The sequence below is a fragment of the Saccoglossus kowalevskii genome, chromosome 4 (genome assembly GCF_978046115.1).
Source record: "Saccoglossus kowalevskii chromosome 4, keSacKowa6.1, whole genome shotgun sequence".
NCBI classification, from domain to species: Eukaryota; Metazoa; Hemichordata; class Enteropneusta; family Harrimaniidae; genus Saccoglossus; species Saccoglossus kowalevskii.
Genome location: NC_140644.1, coordinates 19073695 through 19090848, shown reverse-complemented (window position 1 = coordinate 19090848; position 17154 = coordinate 19073695). Strand labels below are relative to the sequence as shown.

Genomic DNA, 17154 nt, shown 5'->3' with positions numbered 1-17154 from the left:
CAGGGGCCATCATATCGCTTGACCAAAAGAAAGCGTTTGACAGAGTAGACTGGGAATTTCTCCAGAGAGTATTGCAGAAAATGAACTTTGGTCCAAATTTGCGCCAGTGGATTAGTATTTTGTATACTGACATTGAAAGTGCCATTCTCATTAATGGAACAATTACTAGCCCTTTTAAATTGAGCAGAGGAGTGCGGCAAGGCTGTCCACTGTCCCCCCTTCTGTACGTGTTATTCTCTGAACCGTTTGCAGCAGCTGTGCGCACTGACGAGGCTATAAAAGGCTTCAGTATTCCAGGTCAGCGCGAAAGTGCAAAACTGCTGCAATACGCGGATGATAATACCGCTCTTGTAACAAATGATATCTCTATCGCGCGTATTTTCACTCATTGCTCTCAATTTTCCCGAGCCACCGGGAGTGAACTCAATTTGAACAAATGTAAAGGCATGTGTGTGGGAGCGTGGCGAACACGTGGTAACTTACCTAACAACATCAGGTGGACACGCAATAGCATCCAAGTCAACGGGATATGGGTTGGGGACGATGCACTGCAAACAAATTGGCGCGACCGTGTCACGCAATTTCGCAAGGTTATTGATTCATGGACCGGTAGAAAGCTTACTCTCCTTGGCAAAACTCTGGTTCTCAATTCAGTGGCGCTACCAATTTTCTGGTACGTCGCTGCGTTGTTTCCAATGCCAGTCGGCTATGCAAATGTCATTAACAAGTGCGTGTTTTCTTTCCTCTGGGGCAAGGGTAAAACAGAGCTTGTGAAAAGAGACGTTCTGTGCCTTCCCTTGGACAGGGGTGGATTGGCTCTAGCCAACGTTGTAATAAAGGCACAGGCCATGCTAGCTAGTCCCTTTTCTCAATTGTTCAATAGTACCAAACCCTGTGTTGATCTCATGAGGAGTTATGTTGTGTCTGACGTTAGATCACATTTCCCGAAACTTTGGTCTAATATGGTTCCCCACTACTCCGATATCCCACCATGGCATTCTGCGTTCATCACTATTATCAAACGTTTAGTCAGCTGTGCTATAGGCAAATCTATTACTTGGAGCTCCCTCACGGCAAAAGAAATATATTTTATTCTTTCCCCCACGACGGTCTGGCCACGAGTGGTGTCTCATAATCCGGGTATTTTATGGACAGAAGTCTGGCGCTCAACGCATGATAACATTCTAGATAATTCTCTGAAGGAAATGGCATGGAAATCGGCACACGGTGTACTGATAACACGTGACCGCCTGGCGCGATGGGGTCATATTCGCGAACCGCCGACTTGTCCACGGGAAGGATGCACATCAAGGGAAACAATTACGCATGCGTTGTATCACTGTAAACACGCTAGCTTTGTGTGGGCTTGGGTCGACGCCATTCTAGCGCGATTGAGCGGTACTCTATTACGTTGTAATGAAAATGACATCATATTTGGACTTACCTCAAACACTATGAATTTGCGTCAAACTTCTCTTCTTAACTTTGTACTTAACTCCGCCAAGCTTGTTTTATGGCGTACCCGCTGTCAAGCCGTGTTCGATCACAATTACCTTTCTTGTGACGAGGTCCTTGAACACGTTAGAAAAGAAATCCGCGCCCGTCTTCATGCCGATATCTACAGACTCTCGATCTCCGAATTTGTCCACCATTGGTGTATAAAAAACGTACTAGCCGTCCGTTCCCATGGCAAAATTAAAATTCTTGTATGATTTATTACAATTTGTTGTAAGTTGTCCAACAGTCTTGTTTAGTTTCACAGAATTCTTCTATTATTCTATAGGGGACATTGATTGGAATTCTCTCTCTTTGATGGATTTGATGCTGGATTTGCATTGCGGTTGTTCTGATATTAAATTCTATCCTTTATCCTTAGTTGCGATGTTGGTGATAGGCAGGGGTGATCGCACCATCTTTAACTTCGAACCGGCGTGGCCGGCCTGCCTTGGGGCGCCTCATTGCCTTTAATATAGATTGAAACATTTTTTGTTTAGTTGATTGATGTTACCCCCAAACCAAAAAGGAGTATCTGTTCTTATCAGCTTAATATCTGATACGTTGCTCATTGAGCAACTCGATATTAAACTGATTTTTGAAAACAGGCCATGGAATAGGGGCTTGCTCCGTCCTGGCCACGGATTGACCCAGTATTGCAGTATTTCTGGGAATGGTCCACCTCATATACAATTTAATATCAGAATAAAACAAATCAACCCTTTGCGTCACCCGTTTTCTCCATTTTAATGCCCGATAGTGGGCGCTAATGGAACTTGTTAAAACCCTTATTCTTCGGCTGGACGGACGGTCCTAATTTGCATAATCGATTACGTCACCTGACGCTACGTATAAATATATATTTTTGGCTTAACTTTAGCTTCGATTGCCACAAAAGTCGCCGAGATAGTATGCAGGCGACTAGTTACTTTGTAACAAATAATAGCAACAAACATGCCATTAGGCATGAAAACAATATACGAAATTTCCGGGTTGTTATTTCAACATTTACCATTTTCGTGTTCGTATATGAGCTGGACCATTTATTTGCATATCTGCATATACCTCTGTGCTATGGCCGTTACTGGTTATCGCTTCTCGGCCTTTTGGCTAAGATCATGTGTAGTATCTGTTCTTATCAGCTTAATATCTGATACGTTGCTCATTGAGCAACTCGATATTAAACTGATTTTTGAAAACAGGCCATGGAATAGGGGCTTGCTCCGTCCTGGCCACGGATTGACCCAGTATTGCAGTATTTCTGGGAATGGTCCACCTCATATACAATTTAATATCAGAATAAAACAAATCAACCCTTTGCGTCACCCGTTTTCTCCATTTTAATGCCCGATAGTGGGCGCTAATGGAACTTGTTAAAACCCTTATTCTTCGGCTGGACGGACGGTCCTAATTTGCATAATCGATTACGTCACCTGACGCTACGTATAAATATATATTTTTGGCTTAACTTTAGCTTCGATTGCCACAAAAGTCGCCGAGATAGTATGCAGGCGACTAGTTACTTTGTAACAAATAATAGCAACAAACATGCCATTAGGCATGAAAACAATATACGAAATTTCCGGGTTGTTATTTCAACATTTACCATTTTCGTGTTCGTATATGAGCTGGACCATTTATTTGCATATCTGCATATACCTCTGTGCTATGGCCGTTACTGGTTATCGCTTCTCGGCCTTTTGGCTAAGATCATGTGTAGTATCTGTTCTTATCAGCTTAATATCTGATACGTTGCTCATTGAGCAACTCGATATTAAACTGATTTTTGAAAACAGGCCATGGAATAGGGGCTTGCTCCGTCCTGGCCACGGATTGACCCAGTATTGCAGTATTTCTGGGAATGGTCCACCTCATATACAATTTAATATCAGAATAAAACAAATCAACCCTTTGCGTCACCCGTTTTCTCCATTTTAATGCCCGATAGTGGGCGCTAATGGAACTTGTTAAAACCCTTATTCTTCGGCTGGACGGACGGTCCTAATTTGCATAATCGATTACGTCACCTGACGCTACGTATAAATATATATTTTTGGCTTAACTTTAGCTTCGATTGCCACAAAAGTCGCCGAGATAGTATGCAGGCGACTAGTTACTTTGTAACAAATAATAGCAACAAACATGCCATTAGGCATGAAAACAATATACGAAATTTCCGGGTTGTTATTTCAACATTTACCATTTTCGTGTTCGTATATGAGCTGGACCATTTATTTGCATATCTGCATATACCTCTGTGCTATGGCCGTTACTGGTTATCGCTTCTCGGCCTTTTGGCTAAGATCATGTGTAGTATCTGTTCTTATCAGCTTAATATCTGATACGTTGCTCATTGAGCAACTCGATATTAAACTGATTTTTGAAAACAGGCCATGGAATAGGGGCTTGCTCCGTCCTGGCCACGGATTGACCCAGTATTGCAGTATTTCTGGGAATGGTCCACCTCATATACAATTTAATATCAGAATAAAACAAATCAACCCTTTGCGTCACCCGTTTTCTCCATTTTAATGCCCGATAGTGGGCGCTAATGGAACTTGTTAAAACCCTTATTCTTCGGCTGGACGGACGGTCCTAATTTGCATAATCGATTACGTCACCTGACGCTACGTATAAATATATATTTTTGGCTTAACTTTAGCTTCGATTGCCACAAAAGTCGCCGAGATAGTATGCAGGCGACTAGTTACTTTGTAACAAATAATAGCAACAAACATGCCATTAGGCATGAAAACAATATACGAAATTTCCGGGTTGTTATTTCAACATTTACCATTTTCGTGTTCGTATATGAGCTGGACCATTTATTTGCATATCTGCATATACCTCTGTGCTATGGCCGTTACTGGTTATCGCTTCTCGGCCTTTTGGCTAAGATCATGTGTAGTATCTGTTCTTATCAGCTTAATATCTGATACGTTGCTCATTGAGCAACTCGATATTAAACTGATTTTTGAAAACAGGCCATGGAATAGGGGCTTGCTCCGTCCTGGCCACGGATTGACCCAGTATTGCAGTATTTCTGGGAATGGTCCACCTCATATACAATTTAATATCAGAATAAAACAAATCAACCCTTTGCGTCACCCGTTTTCTCCATTTTAATGCCCGATAGTGGGCGCTAATGGAACTTGTTAAAACCCTTATTCTTCGGCTGGACGGACGGTCCTAATTTGCATAATCGATTACGTCACCTGACGCTACGTATAAATATATATTTTTGGCTTAACTTTAGCTTCGATTGTCACAAAAGTCGCCGAGATAGTATGCAGGCGACTAGTTACTTTGTAACAAATAATAGCAACAAACATGCCATTAGGCATGAAAACAATATACGAAATTTCCGGGTTGTTATTTCAACATTTACCATTTTCGTGTTCGTATATGAGCTGGACCATTTATTTGCATATCTGCATATACCTCTGTGCTATGGCCGTTACTGGTTATCGCTTCTCGGCCTTTTGGCTAAGATCATGTGTAGTATCTGTTCTTATCAGCTTAATATCTGATACGTTGCTCATTGAGCAACTCGATATTAAACTGATTTTTGAAAACAGGCCATGGAATAGGGGCTTGCTCCGTCCTGGCCACGGATTGACCCAGTATTGCAGTATTTCTGGGAATGGTCCACCTCATATACAATTTAATATCAGAATAAAACAAATCAACCCTTTGCGTCACCCGTTTTCTCCATTTTAATGCCCGATAGTGGGCGCTAATGGAACTTGTTAAAACCCTTATTCTTCGGCTGGACGGACGGTCCTAATTTGCATAATCGATTACGTCACCTGACGCTACGTATAAATATATATTTTTGGCTTAACTTTAGCTTCGATTGCCACAAAAGTCGCCGAGATAGTATGCAGGCGACTAGTTACTTTGTAACAAATAATAGCAACAAACATGCCATTAGGCATGAAAACAATATACGAAATTTCCGGGTTGTTATTTCAACATTTACCATTTTCGTGTTCGTATATGAGCTGGACCATTTATTTGCATATCTGCATATACCTCTGTGCTATGGCCGTTACTGGTTATCGCTTCTCGGCCTTTTGGCTAAGATCATGTGTAGTATCTGTTCTTATCAGCTTAATATCTGATACGTTGCTCATTGAGCAACTCGATATTAAACTGATTTTTGAAAACAGGCCATGGAATAGGGGCTTGCTCCGTCCTGGCCACGGATTGACCCAGTATTGCAGTATTTCTGGGAATGGTCCACCTCATATACAATTTAATATCAGAATAAAACAAATCAACCCTTTGCGTCACCCGTTTTCTCCATTTTAATGCCCGATAGTGGGCGCTAATGGAACTTGTTAAAACCCTTATTCTTCGGCTGGACGGACGGTCCTAATTTGCATAATCGATTACGTCACCTGACGCTACGTATAAATATATATTTTTGGCTTAACTTTAGCTTCGATTGCCACAAAAGTCGCCGAGATAGTATGCAGGCGACTAGTTACTTTGTAACAAATAATAGCAACAAACATGCCATTAGGCATGAAAACAATATACGAAATTTCCGGGTTGTTATTTCAACATTTACCATTTTCGTGTTCGTATATGAGCTGGACCATTTATTTGCATATCTGCATATACCTCTGTGCTATGGCCGTTACTGGTCATCGCTTCTCGGCCTTTTGGCTAAGATCATGTGTAGTATCTGTTCTTATCAGCTTAATATCTGATACGTTGCTCATTGAGCAACTCGATATTAAACTGATTTTTGAAAACAGGCCATGGAATAGGGGCTTGCTCCGTCCTGGCCACGGATTGACCCAGTATTGCAGTATTTCTGGGAATGGTCCACCTCATATACAATTTAATATCAGAATAAAACAAATCAACCCTTTGCGTCACCCGTTTTCTCCATTTTAATGCCCGATAGTGGGCGCTAATGGAACTTGTTAAAACCCTTATTCTTCGGCTGGACGGACGGTCCTAATTTGCATAATCGATTACGTCACCTGACGCTACGTATAAATATATATTTTTGGCTTAACTTTAGCTTCGATTGCCACAAAAGTCGCCGAGATAGTATGCAGGCGACTAGTTACTTTGTAACAAATAATAGCAACAAACATGCCATTAGGCATGAAAACAATATACGAAATTTCCGGGTTGTTATTTCAACATTTACCATTTTCGTGTTCGTATATGAGCTGGACCATTTATTTGCATATCTGCATATACCTCTGTGCTATGGCCGTTACTGGTTATCGCTTCTCGGCCTTTTGGCTAAGATCATGTGTAGTATCTGTTCTTATCAGCTTAATATCTGATACGTTGCTCATTGAGCAACTCGATATTAAACTGATTTTTGAAAACAGGCCATGGAATAGGGGCTTGCTCCGTCCTGGCCACGGATTGACCCAGTATTGCAGTATTTCTGGGAATGGTCCACCTCATATACAATTTAATATCAGAATAAAACAAATCAACCCTTTGCGTCACCCGTTTTCTCCATTTTAATGCCCGATAGTGGGCGCTAATGGAACTTGTTAAAACCCTTATTCTTCGGCTGGACGGACGGTCCTAATTTGCATAATCGATTACGTCACCTGACGCTACGTATAAATATATATTTTTGGCTTAACTTTAGCTTCGATTGCCACAAAAGTCGCCGAGATAGTATGCAGGCGACTAGTTACTTTGTAACAAATAATAGCAACAAACATGCCATTAGGCATGAAAACAATATACGAAATTTCCGGGTTGTTATTTCAACATTTACCATTTTCGTGTTCGTATATGAGCTGGACCATTTATTTGCATATCTGCATATACCTCTGTGCTATGGCCGTTACTGGTTATCGCTTCTCGGCCTTTTGGCTAAGATCATGTGTAGTATCTGTTCTTATCAGCTTAATATCTGATACGTTGCTCATTGAGCAACTCGATATTAAACTGATTTTTGAAAACAGGCCATGGAATAGGGGCTTGCTCCGTCCTGGCCACGGATTGACCCAGTATTGCAGTATTTCTGGGAATGGTCCACCTCATATACAATTTAATATCAGAATAAAACAAATCAACCCTTTGCGTCACCCGTTTTCTCCATTTTAATGCCCGATAGTGGGCGCTAATGGAACTTGTTAAAACCCTTATTCTTCGGCTGGACGGACGGTCCTAATTTGCATAATCGATTACGTCACCTGACGCTACGTATAAATATATATTTTTGGCTTAACTTTAGCTTCGATTGCCACAAAAGTCGCCGAGATAGTATGCAGGCGACTAGTTACTTTGTAACAAATAATAGCAACAAACATGCCATTAGGCATGAAAACAATATACGAAATTTCCGGGTTGTTATTTCAACATTTACCATTTTCGTGTTCGTATATGAGCTGGACCATTTATTTGCATATCTGCATATACCTCTGTGCTATGGCCGTTACTGGTTATCGCTTCTCGGCCTTTTGGCTAAGATCATGTGTAGTATCTGTTCTTATCAGCTTAATATCTGATACGTTGCTCATTGAGCAACTCGATATTAAACTGATTTTTGAAAACAGGCCATGGAATAGGGGCTTGCTCCGTCCTGGCCACGGATTGACCCAGTATTGCAGTATTTCTGGGAATGGTCCACCTCATATACAATTTAATATCAGAATAAAACAAATCAACCCTTTGCGTCACCCGTTTTCTCCATTTTAATGCCCGATAGTGGGCGCTAATGGAACTTGTTAAAACCCTTATTCTTCGGCTGGACGGACGGTCCTAATTTGCATAATCGATTACGTCACCTGACGCTACGTATAAATATATATTTTTGGCTTAACTTTAGCTTCGATTGCCACAAAAGTCGCCGAGATAGTATGCAGGCGACTAGTTACTTTGTAACAAATAATAGCAACAAACATGCCATTAGGCATGAAAACAATATACGAAATTTCCGGGTTGTTATTTCAACATTTACCATTTTCGTGTTCGTATATGAGCTGGACCATTTATTTGCATATCTGCATATACCTCTGTGCTATGGCCGTTACTGGTTATCGCTTCTCGGCCTTTTGGCTAAGATCATGTGTAGTATCTGTTCTTATCAGCTTAATATCTGATACGTTGCTCATTGAGCAACTCGATATTAAACTGATTTTTGAAAACAGGCCATGGAATAGGGGCTTGCTCCGTCCTGGCCACGGATTGACCCAGTATTGCAGTATTTCTGGGAATCGTCCACCTCATATACAATTTAATATCAGAATAAAACAAATCAACCCTTTGCGTCACCCGTTTTCTCCATTTTAATGCCCGATAGTGGGCGCTAATGGAACTTGTTAAAACCCTTATTCTTCGGCTGGACGGACGGTCCTAATTTGCATAATCGATTACGTCACCTGACGCTACGTATAAATATATATTTTTGGCTTAACTTTAGCTTCGATTGCCACAAAAGTCGCCGAGATAGTATGCAGGCGACTAGTTACTTTGTAACAAATAATAGCAACAAACATGCCATTAGGCATGAAAACAATATACGAAATTTCCGGGTTGTTATTTCAACATTTACCATTTTCGTGTTCGTATATGAGCTGGACCATTTATTTGCATATCTGCATATACCTCTGTGCTATGGCCGTTACTGGTTATCGCTTCTCGGCCTTTTGGCTAAGATCATGTGTAGTATCTGTTCTTATCAGCTTAATATCTGATACGTTGCTCATTGAGCAACTCGATATTAAACTGATTTTTGAAAACAGGCCATGGAATAGGGGCTTGCTCCGTCCTGGCCACGGATTGACCCAGTATTGCAGTATTTCTGGGAATGGTCCACCTCATATACAATTTAATATCAGAATAAAACAAATCAACCCTTTGCGTCACCCGTTTTCTCCATTTTAATGCCCGATAGTGGGCGCTAATGGAACTTGTTAAAACCCTTATTCTTCGGCTGGACGGACGGTCCTAATTTGCATAATCGATTACGTCACCTGACGCTACGTATAAATATATATTTTTGGCTTAACTTTAGCTTCGATTGCCACAAAAGTCGCCGAGATAGTATGCAGGCGACTAGTTACTTTGTAACAAATAATAGCAACAAACATGCCATTAGGCATGAAAACAATATACGAAATTTCCGGGTTGTTATTTCAACATTTACCATTTTCGTGTTCGTATATGAGCTGGACCATTTATTTGCATATCTGCATATACCTCTGTGCTATGGCCGTTACTGGTTATCGCTTCTCGGCCTTTTGGCTAAGATCATGTGTAGTATCTGTTCTTATCAGCTTAATATCTGATACGTTGCTCATTGAGCAACTCGATATTAAACTGATTTTTGAAAACAGGCCATGGAATAGGGGCTTGCTCCGTCCTGGCCACGGATTGACCCAGTATTGCAGTATTTCTGGGAATGGTCCACCTCATATACAATTTAATATCAGAATAAAACAAATCAACCCTTTGCGTCACCCGTTTTCTCCATTTTAATGCCCGATAGTGGGCGCTAATGGAACTTGTTAAAACCCTTATTCTTCGGCTGGACGGACGGTCCTAATTTGCATAATCGATTACGTCACCTGACGCTACGTATAAATATATATTTTTGGCTTAACTTTAGCTTCGATTGCCACAAAAGTCGCCGAGATAGTATGCAGGCGACTAGTTACTTTGTAACAAATAATAGCAACAAACATGCCATTAGGCATGAAAACAATATACGAAATTTCCGGGTTGTTATTTCAACATTTACCATTTTCGTGTTCGTATATGAGCTGGACCATTTATTTGCATATCTGCATATACCTCTGTGCTATGGCCGTTACTGGTTATCGCTTCTCGGCCTTTTGGCTAAGATCATGTGTAGTATCTGTTCTTATCAGCTTAATATCTGATACGTTGCTCATTGAGCAACTCGATATTAAACTGATTTTTGAAAACAGGCCATGGAATAGGGGCTTGCTCCGTCCTGGCCACGGATTGACCCAGTATTGCAGTATTTCTGGGAATGGTCCACCTCATATACAATTTAATATCAGAATAAAACAAATCAACCCTTTGCGTCACCCGTTTTCTCCATTTTAATGCCCGATAGTGGGCGCTAATGGAACTTGTTAAAACCCTTATTCTTCGGCTGGACGGACGGTCCTAATTTGCATAATCGATTACGTCACCTGACGCTACGTATAAATATATATTTTTGGCTTAACTTTAGCTTCGATTGCCACAAAAGTCGCCGAGATAGTATGCAGGCGACTAGTTACTTTGTAACAAATAATAGCAACAAACATGCCATTAGGCATGAAAACAATATACGAAATTTCCGGGTTGTTATTTCAACATTTACCATTTTCGTGTTCGTATATGAGCTGGACCATTTATTTGCATATCTGCATATACCTCTGTGCTATGGCCGTTACTGGTTATCGCTTCTCGGCCTTTTGGCTAAGATCATGTGTAGTATCTGTTCTTATCAGCTTAATATCTGATACGTTGCTCATTGAGCAACTCGATATTAAACTGATTTTTGAAAACAGGCCATGGAATAGGGGCTTGCTCCGTCCTGGCCACGGATTGACCCAGTATTGCAGTATTTCTGGGAATGGTCCACCTCATATACAATTTAATATCAGAATAAAACAAATCAACCCTTTGCGTCACCCGTTTTCTCCATTTTAATGCCCGATAGTGGGCGCTAATGGAACTTGTTAAAACCCTTATTCTTCGGCTGGACGGACGGTCCTAATTTGCATAATCGATTACGTCACCTGACGCTACGTATAAATATATATTTTTGGCTTAACTTTAGCTTCGATTGCCACAAAAGTCGCCGAGATAGTATGCAGGCGACTAGTTACTTTGTAACAAATAATAGCAACAAACATGCCATTAGGCATGAAAACAATATACGAAATTTCCGGGTTGTTATTTCAACATTTACCATTTTCGTGTTCGTATATGAGCTGGACCATTTATTTGCATATCTGCATATACCTCTGTGCTATGGCCGTTACTGGTTATCGCTTCTCGGCCTTTTGGCTAAGATCATGTGTAGTATCTGTTCTTATCAGCTTAATATCTGATACGTTGCTCATTGAGCAACTCGATATTAAACTGATTTTTGAAAACAGGCCATGGAATAGGGGCTTGCTCCGTCCTGGCCACGGATTGACCCAGTATTGCAGTATTTCTGGGAATGGTCCACCTCATATACAATTTAATATCAGAATAAAACAAATCAACCCTTTGCGTCACCCGTTTTCTCCATTTTAATGCCCGATAGTGGGCGCTAATGGAACTTGTTAAAACCCTTATTCTTCGGCTGGACGGACGGTCCTAATTTGCATAATCGATTACGTCACCTGACGCTACGTATAAATATATATTTTTGGCTTAACTTTAGCTTCGATTGCCACAAAAGTCGCCGAGATAGTATGCAGGCGACTAGTTACTTTGTAACAAATAATAGCAACAAACATGCCATTAGGCATGAAAACAATATACGAAATTTCCGGGTTGTTATTTCAACATTTACCATTTTCGTGTTCGTATATGAGCTGGACCATTTATTTGCATATCTGCATATACCTCTGTGCTATGGCCGTTACTGGTTATCGCTTCTCGGCCTTTTGGCTAAGATCATGTGTAGTATCTGTTCTTATCAGCTTAATATCTGATACGTTGCTCATTGAGCAACTCGATATTAAACTGATTTTTGAAAACAGGCCATGGAATAGGGGCTTGCTCCGTCCTGGCCACGGATTGACCCAGTATTGCAGTATTTCTGGGAATGGTCCACCTCATATACAATTTAATATCAGAATAAAACAAATCAACCCTTTGCGTCACCCGTTTTCTCCATTTTAATGCCCGATAGTGGGCGCTAATGGAACTTGTTAAAACCCTTATTCTTCGGCTGGACGGACGGTCCTAATTTGCATAATCGATTACGTCACCTGACGCTACGTATAAATATATATTTTTGGCTTAACTTTAGCTTCGATTGCCACAAAAGTCGCCGAGATAGTATGCAGGCGACTAGTTACTTTGTAACAAATAATAGCAACAAACATGCCATTAGGCATGAAAACAATATACGAAATTTCCGGGTTGTTATTTCAACATTTACCATTTTCGTGTTCGTATATGAGCTGGACCATTTATTTGCATATCTGCATATACCTCTGTGCTATGGCCGTTACTGGTTATCGCTTCTCGGCCTTTTGGCTAAGATCATGTGTAGTATCTGTTCTTATCAGCTTAATATCTGATACGTTGCTCATTGATCAGAGACAACTCGATATTAAACTGATTTTTGAAAACAGGCCATGGAATAGGGGCTTGCTCCGTCCTGGCCACGGATTGACCCAGTATTGCAGTATTTCTGGGAATGGTCCACCTCATATACAATTTAATATCAGAATAAAACAAATCAACCCTTTGCGTCACCCGTTTTCTCCATTTTAATGCCCGATAGTGGGCGCTAATGGAACTTGTTAAAACCCTTATTCTTCGGCTGGACGGACGGTCCTAATTTGCATAATCGATTACGTCACCTGACGCTACGTATAAATATATATTTTTGGCTTAACTTTAGCTTCGATTGCCACAAAAGTCGCCGAGATAGTATGCAGGCGACTAGTTACTTTGTAACAAATAATAGCAACAAACATGCCATTAGGCATGAAAACAATATACGAAATTTCCGGGTTGTTATTTCAACATTTACCATTTTCGTGTTCGTATATGAGCTGGACCATTTATTTGCATATCTGCATATACCTCTGTGCTATGGCCGTTACTGGTTATCGCTTCTCGGCCTTTTGGCTAAGATCATGTGTAGTATCTGTTCTTATCAGCTTAATATCTGATACGTTGCTCATTGAGCAACTCGATATTAAACTGATTTTTGAAAACAGGCCATGGAATAGGGGCTTGCTCCGTCCTGGCCACGGATTGACCCAGTATTGCAGTATTTCTGGGAATGGTCCACCTCATATACAATTTAATATCAGAATAAAACAAATCAACCCTTTGCGTCACCCGTTTTCTCCATTTTAATGCCCGATAGTGGGCGCTAATGGAACTTGTTAAAACCCTTATTCTTCGGCTGGACGGACGGTCCTAATTTGCATAATCGATTACGTCACCTGACGCTACGTATAAATATATATTTTTGGCTTAACTTTAGCTTCGATTGCCACAAAAGTCGCCGAGATAGTATGCAGGCGACTAGTTACTTTGTAACAAATAATAGCAACAAACATGCCATTAGGCATGAAAACAATATACGAAATTTCCGGGTTGTTATTTCAACATTTACCATTTTCGTGTTCGTATATGAGCTGGACCATTTATTTGCATATCTGCATATACCTCTGTGCTATGGCCGTTACTGGTTATCGCTTCTCGGCCTTTTGGCTAAGATCATGTGTAGTATCTGTTCTTATCAGCTTAATATCTGATACGTTGCTCATTGAGCAACTCGATATTAAACTGATTTTTGAAAACAGGCCATGGAATAGGGGCTTGCTCCGTCCTGGCCACGGATTGACCCAGTATTGCAGTATTTCTGGGAATGGTCCACCTCATATACAATTTAATATCAGAATAAAACAAATCAACCCTTTGCGTCACCCGTTTTCTCCATTTTAATGCCCGATAGTGGGCGCTAATGGAACTTGTTAAAACCCTTATTCTTCGGCTGGACGGACGGTCCTAATTTGCATAATCGATTACGTCACCTGACGCTACGTATAAATATATATTTTTGGCTTAACTTTAGCTTCGATTGCCACAAAAGTCGCCGAGATAGTATGCAGGCGACTAGTTACTTTGTAACAAATAATAGCAACAAACATGCCATTAGGCATGAAAACAATATACGAAATTTCCGGGTTGTTATTTCAACATTTACCATTTTCGTGTTCGTATATGAGCTGGACCATTTATTTGCATATCTGCATATACCTCTGTGCTATGGCCGTTACTGGTTATCGCTTCTCGGCCTTTTGGCTAAGATCATGTGTAGTATCTGTTCTTATCAGCTTAATATCTGATACGTTGCTCATTGAGCAACTCGATATTAAACTGATTTTTGAAAACAGGCCATGGAATAGGGGCTTGCTCCGTCCTGGCCACGGATTGACCCAGTATTGCAGTATTTCTGGGAATGGTCCACCTCATATACAATTTAATATCAGAATAAAACAAATCAACCCTTTGCGTCACCCGTTTTCTCCATTTTAATGCCCGATAGTGGGCGCTAATGGAACTTGTTAAAACCCTTATTCTTCGGCTGGACGGACGGTCCTAATTTGCATAATCGATTACGTCACCTGACGCTACGTATAAATATATATTTTTGGCTTAACTTTAGCTTCGATTGCCACAAAAGTCGCCGAGATAGTATGCAGGCGACTAGTTACTTTGTAACAAATAATAGCAACAAACATGCCATTAGGCATGAAAACAATATACGAAATTTCCGGGTTGTTATTTCAACATTTACCATTTTCGTGTTCGTATATGAGCTGGACCATTTATTTGCATATCTGCATATACCTCTGTGCTATGGCCGTTACTGGTTATCGCTTCTCGGCCTTTTGGCTAAGATCATGTGTAGTATCTGTTCTTATCAGCTTAATATCTGATACGTTGCTCATTGATCAGAGACAACTCGATATTAAACTGATTTTTGAAAACAGGCCATGGAATAGGGGCTTGCTCCGTCCTGGCCACGGATTGACCCAGTATTGCAGTATTTCTGGGAATGGTCCACCTCATATACAATTTAATATCAGAATAAAACAAATCAACCCTTTGCGTCACCCGTTTTCTCCATTTTAATGCCCGATAGTGGGCGCTAATGGAACTTGTTAAAACCCTTATTCTTCGGCTGGACGGACGGTCCTAATTTGCATAATCGATTACGTCACCTGACGCTACGTATAAATATATATTTTTGGCTTAACTTTAGCTTCGATTGCCACAAAAGTCGCCGAGATAGTATGCAGGCGACTAGTTACTTTGTAACAAATAATAGCAACAAACATGCCATTAGGCATGAAAACAATATACGAAATTTCCGGGTTGTTATTTCAACATTTACCATTTTCGTGTTCGTATATGAGCTGGACCATTTATTTGCATATCTGCATATACCTCTGTGCTATGGCCGTTACTGGTTATCGCTTCTCGGCCTTTTGGCTAAGATCATGTGTAGTATCTGTTCTTATCAGCTTAATATCTGATACGTTGCTCATTGAGCAACTCGATATTAAACTGATTTTTGAAAACAGGCCATGGAATAGGGGCTTGCTCCGTCCTGGCCACGGATTGACCCAGTATTGCAGTATTTCTGGGAATGGTCCACCTCATATACAATTTAATATCAGAATAAAACAAATCAACCCTTTGCGTCACCCGTTTTCTCCATTTTAATGCCCGATAGTGGGCGCTAATGGAACTTGTTAAAACCCTTATTCTTCGGCTGGACGGACGGTCCTAATTTGCATAATCGATTACGTCACCTGACGCTACGTATAAATATATATTTTTGGCTTAACTTTAGCTTCGATTGCCACAAAAGTCGCCGAGATAGTATGCAGGCGACTAGTTACTTTGTAACAAATAATAGCAACAAACATGCCATTAGGCATGAAAACAATATACGAAATTTCCGGGTTGTTATTTCAACATTTACCATTTTCGTGTTCGTATATGAGCTGGACCATTTATTTGCATATCTGCATATACCTCTGTGCTATGGCCGTTACTGGTTATCGCTTCTCGGCCTTTTGGCTAAGATCATGTGTAGTATCTGTTCTTATCAGCTTAATATCTGATACGTTGCTCATTGAGCAACTCGATATTAAACTGATTTTTGAAAACAGGCCATGGAATAGGGGCTTGCTCCGTCCTGGCCACGGATTGACCCAGTATTGCAGTATTTCTGGGAATGGTCCACCTCATATACAATTTAATATCAGAATAAAACAAATCAACCCTTTGCGTCACCCGTTTTCTCCATTTTAATGCCCGATAGTGGGCGCTAATGGAACTTGTTAAAACCCTTATTCTTCGGCTGGACGGACGGTCCTAATTTGCATAATCGATTACGTCACCTGACGCTACGTATAAATATATATTTTTGGCTTAACTTTAGCTTCGATTGCCACAAAAGTCGCCGAGATAGTATGCAGGCGACTAGTTACTTTGTAACAAATAATAGCAACAAACATGCCATTAGGCATGAAAACAATATACGAAATTTCCGGGTTGTTATTTCAACATTTACCATTTTCGTGTTCGTATATGAGCTGGACCATTTATTTGCATATCTGCATATACCTCTGTGCTATGGCCGTTACTGGTTATCGCTTCTCGGCCTTTTGGCTAAGATCATGTGTAGTATCTGTTCTTATCAGCTTAATATCTGATACGTTGCTCATTGAGCAACTCGATATTAAACTGATTTTTGAAAACAGGCCATGGAATAGGGGCTTGCTCCGTCCTGGCCACGGATTGACCCAGTATTGCAGTATTTCTGGGAATGGTCCACCTCATATACAATTTAATATCAGAATAAAACAAATCAACCCTTTGCGTCACCCGTTTTCTCCATTTTAATGCCCGATAGTGGGCGCTAATGGAACTTGTTAAAACCCTTATTCTTCG

General features: G+C 40.6%; 25 non-coding genes and 1 pseudogene across 25 annotated transcripts; all 26 read left to right on the top strand.

Moving 5' to 3' along the window:
* Nucleotides 1–1979: 1979 nt before the first annotated feature.
* LOC146746781 (U2 spliceosomal RNA) lies at nucleotides 1980–2181 on the top strand (annotated as a pseudogene).
* A 403-nt stretch (nucleotides 2182–2584) lies between these two features.
* Nucleotides 2585–2775, top strand: LOC146746780 (U2 spliceosomal RNA). The gene has a single exon (XR_014929297.1). It is a non-coding gene; the product is annotated as a U2 spliceosomal RNA (small nuclear RNA).
* Nucleotides 2776–3178: 403 nt separating this feature from the next.
* On the top strand, nucleotides 3179–3369 carry LOC146746779 (U2 spliceosomal RNA). Its single transcript, XR_014929296.1, has one exon. It is a non-coding gene; the product is annotated as a U2 spliceosomal RNA (small nuclear RNA).
* A 403-nt stretch (nucleotides 3370–3772) lies between these two features.
* Nucleotides 3773–3963, top strand: LOC144349763 (U2 spliceosomal RNA). The gene has a single exon (XR_013420068.1). It is a non-coding gene; the product is annotated as a U2 spliceosomal RNA (small nuclear RNA).
* Nucleotides 3964–4366: 403 nt separating this feature from the next.
* Nucleotides 4367–4557, top strand: LOC146746778 (U2 spliceosomal RNA). Its single transcript, XR_014929295.1, has one exon. It is a non-coding gene; the product is annotated as a U2 spliceosomal RNA (small nuclear RNA).
* A 403-nt stretch (nucleotides 4558–4960) lies between these two features.
* LOC146746777 (U2 spliceosomal RNA) lies at nucleotides 4961–5151 on the top strand. The gene has a single exon (XR_014929294.1). It is a non-coding gene; the product is annotated as a U2 spliceosomal RNA (small nuclear RNA).
* A 403-nt stretch (nucleotides 5152–5554) lies between these two features.
* LOC146746776 (U2 spliceosomal RNA) lies at nucleotides 5555–5745 on the top strand. Its single transcript, XR_014929293.1, has one exon. It is a non-coding gene; the product is annotated as a U2 spliceosomal RNA (small nuclear RNA).
* Nucleotides 5746–6148: 403 nt separating this feature from the next.
* LOC146746775 (U2 spliceosomal RNA) lies at nucleotides 6149–6339 on the top strand. The gene has a single exon (XR_014929292.1). It is a non-coding gene; the product is annotated as a U2 spliceosomal RNA (small nuclear RNA).
* A 403-nt stretch (nucleotides 6340–6742) lies between these two features.
* On the top strand, nucleotides 6743–6933 carry LOC146746774 (U2 spliceosomal RNA). The gene has a single exon (XR_014929291.1). It is a non-coding gene; the product is annotated as a U2 spliceosomal RNA (small nuclear RNA).
* Nucleotides 6934–7336: 403 nt separating this feature from the next.
* LOC146746773 (U2 spliceosomal RNA) lies at nucleotides 7337–7527 on the top strand. The gene has a single exon (XR_014929290.1). It is a non-coding gene; the product is annotated as a U2 spliceosomal RNA (small nuclear RNA).
* A 403-nt stretch (nucleotides 7528–7930) lies between these two features.
* On the top strand, nucleotides 7931–8121 carry LOC146746772 (U2 spliceosomal RNA). The gene has a single exon (XR_014929289.1). It is a non-coding gene; the product is annotated as a U2 spliceosomal RNA (small nuclear RNA).
* Nucleotides 8122–8524: 403 nt separating this feature from the next.
* LOC146746771 (U2 spliceosomal RNA) lies at nucleotides 8525–8715 on the top strand. Its single transcript, XR_014929340.1, has one exon. It is a non-coding gene; the product is annotated as a U2 spliceosomal RNA (small nuclear RNA).
* A 403-nt stretch (nucleotides 8716–9118) lies between these two features.
* On the top strand, nucleotides 9119–9309 carry LOC146746770 (U2 spliceosomal RNA). The gene has a single exon (XR_014929288.1). It is a non-coding gene; the product is annotated as a U2 spliceosomal RNA (small nuclear RNA).
* Nucleotides 9310–9712: 403 nt separating this feature from the next.
* LOC146746769 (U2 spliceosomal RNA) lies at nucleotides 9713–9903 on the top strand. Its single transcript, XR_014929287.1, has one exon. It is a non-coding gene; the product is annotated as a U2 spliceosomal RNA (small nuclear RNA).
* A 403-nt stretch (nucleotides 9904–10306) lies between these two features.
* Nucleotides 10307–10497, top strand: LOC146746768 (U2 spliceosomal RNA). The gene has a single exon (XR_014929286.1). It is a non-coding gene; the product is annotated as a U2 spliceosomal RNA (small nuclear RNA).
* Nucleotides 10498–10900: 403 nt separating this feature from the next.
* On the top strand, nucleotides 10901–11091 carry LOC146746767 (U2 spliceosomal RNA). Its single transcript, XR_014929285.1, has one exon. It is a non-coding gene; the product is annotated as a U2 spliceosomal RNA (small nuclear RNA).
* A 403-nt stretch (nucleotides 11092–11494) lies between these two features.
* On the top strand, nucleotides 11495–11685 carry LOC146746766 (U2 spliceosomal RNA). Its single transcript, XR_014929284.1, has one exon. It is a non-coding gene; the product is annotated as a U2 spliceosomal RNA (small nuclear RNA).
* A 403-nt stretch (nucleotides 11686–12088) lies between these two features.
* On the top strand, nucleotides 12089–12279 carry LOC146746765 (U2 spliceosomal RNA). Its single transcript, XR_014929283.1, has one exon. It is a non-coding gene; the product is annotated as a U2 spliceosomal RNA (small nuclear RNA).
* Nucleotides 12280–12682: 403 nt separating this feature from the next.
* Nucleotides 12683–12879, top strand: LOC146746764 (U2 spliceosomal RNA). The gene has a single exon (XR_014929351.1). It is a non-coding gene; the product is annotated as a U2 spliceosomal RNA (small nuclear RNA).
* Nucleotides 12880–13282: 403 nt separating this feature from the next.
* On the top strand, nucleotides 13283–13473 carry LOC146746763 (U2 spliceosomal RNA). Its single transcript, XR_014929282.1, has one exon. It is a non-coding gene; the product is annotated as a U2 spliceosomal RNA (small nuclear RNA).
* A 403-nt stretch (nucleotides 13474–13876) lies between these two features.
* Nucleotides 13877–14067, top strand: LOC146746762 (U2 spliceosomal RNA). The gene has a single exon (XR_014929281.1). It is a non-coding gene; the product is annotated as a U2 spliceosomal RNA (small nuclear RNA).
* Nucleotides 14068–14470: 403 nt separating this feature from the next.
* On the top strand, nucleotides 14471–14661 carry LOC146746761 (U2 spliceosomal RNA). Its single transcript, XR_014929280.1, has one exon. It is a non-coding gene; the product is annotated as a U2 spliceosomal RNA (small nuclear RNA).
* A 403-nt stretch (nucleotides 14662–15064) lies between these two features.
* Nucleotides 15065–15261, top strand: LOC146746760 (U2 spliceosomal RNA). The gene has a single exon (XR_014929350.1). It is a non-coding gene; the product is annotated as a U2 spliceosomal RNA (small nuclear RNA).
* A 403-nt stretch (nucleotides 15262–15664) lies between these two features.
* On the top strand, nucleotides 15665–15855 carry LOC146746759 (U2 spliceosomal RNA). Its single transcript, XR_014929279.1, has one exon. It is a non-coding gene; the product is annotated as a U2 spliceosomal RNA (small nuclear RNA).
* A 403-nt stretch (nucleotides 15856–16258) lies between these two features.
* Nucleotides 16259–16449, top strand: LOC146746758 (U2 spliceosomal RNA). The gene has a single exon (XR_014929278.1). It is a non-coding gene; the product is annotated as a U2 spliceosomal RNA (small nuclear RNA).
* A 403-nt stretch (nucleotides 16450–16852) lies between these two features.
* Nucleotides 16853–17043, top strand: LOC146746757 (U2 spliceosomal RNA). Its single transcript, XR_014929277.1, has one exon. It is a non-coding gene; the product is annotated as a U2 spliceosomal RNA (small nuclear RNA).
* Nucleotides 17044–17154: the final 111 nt, after the last annotated feature.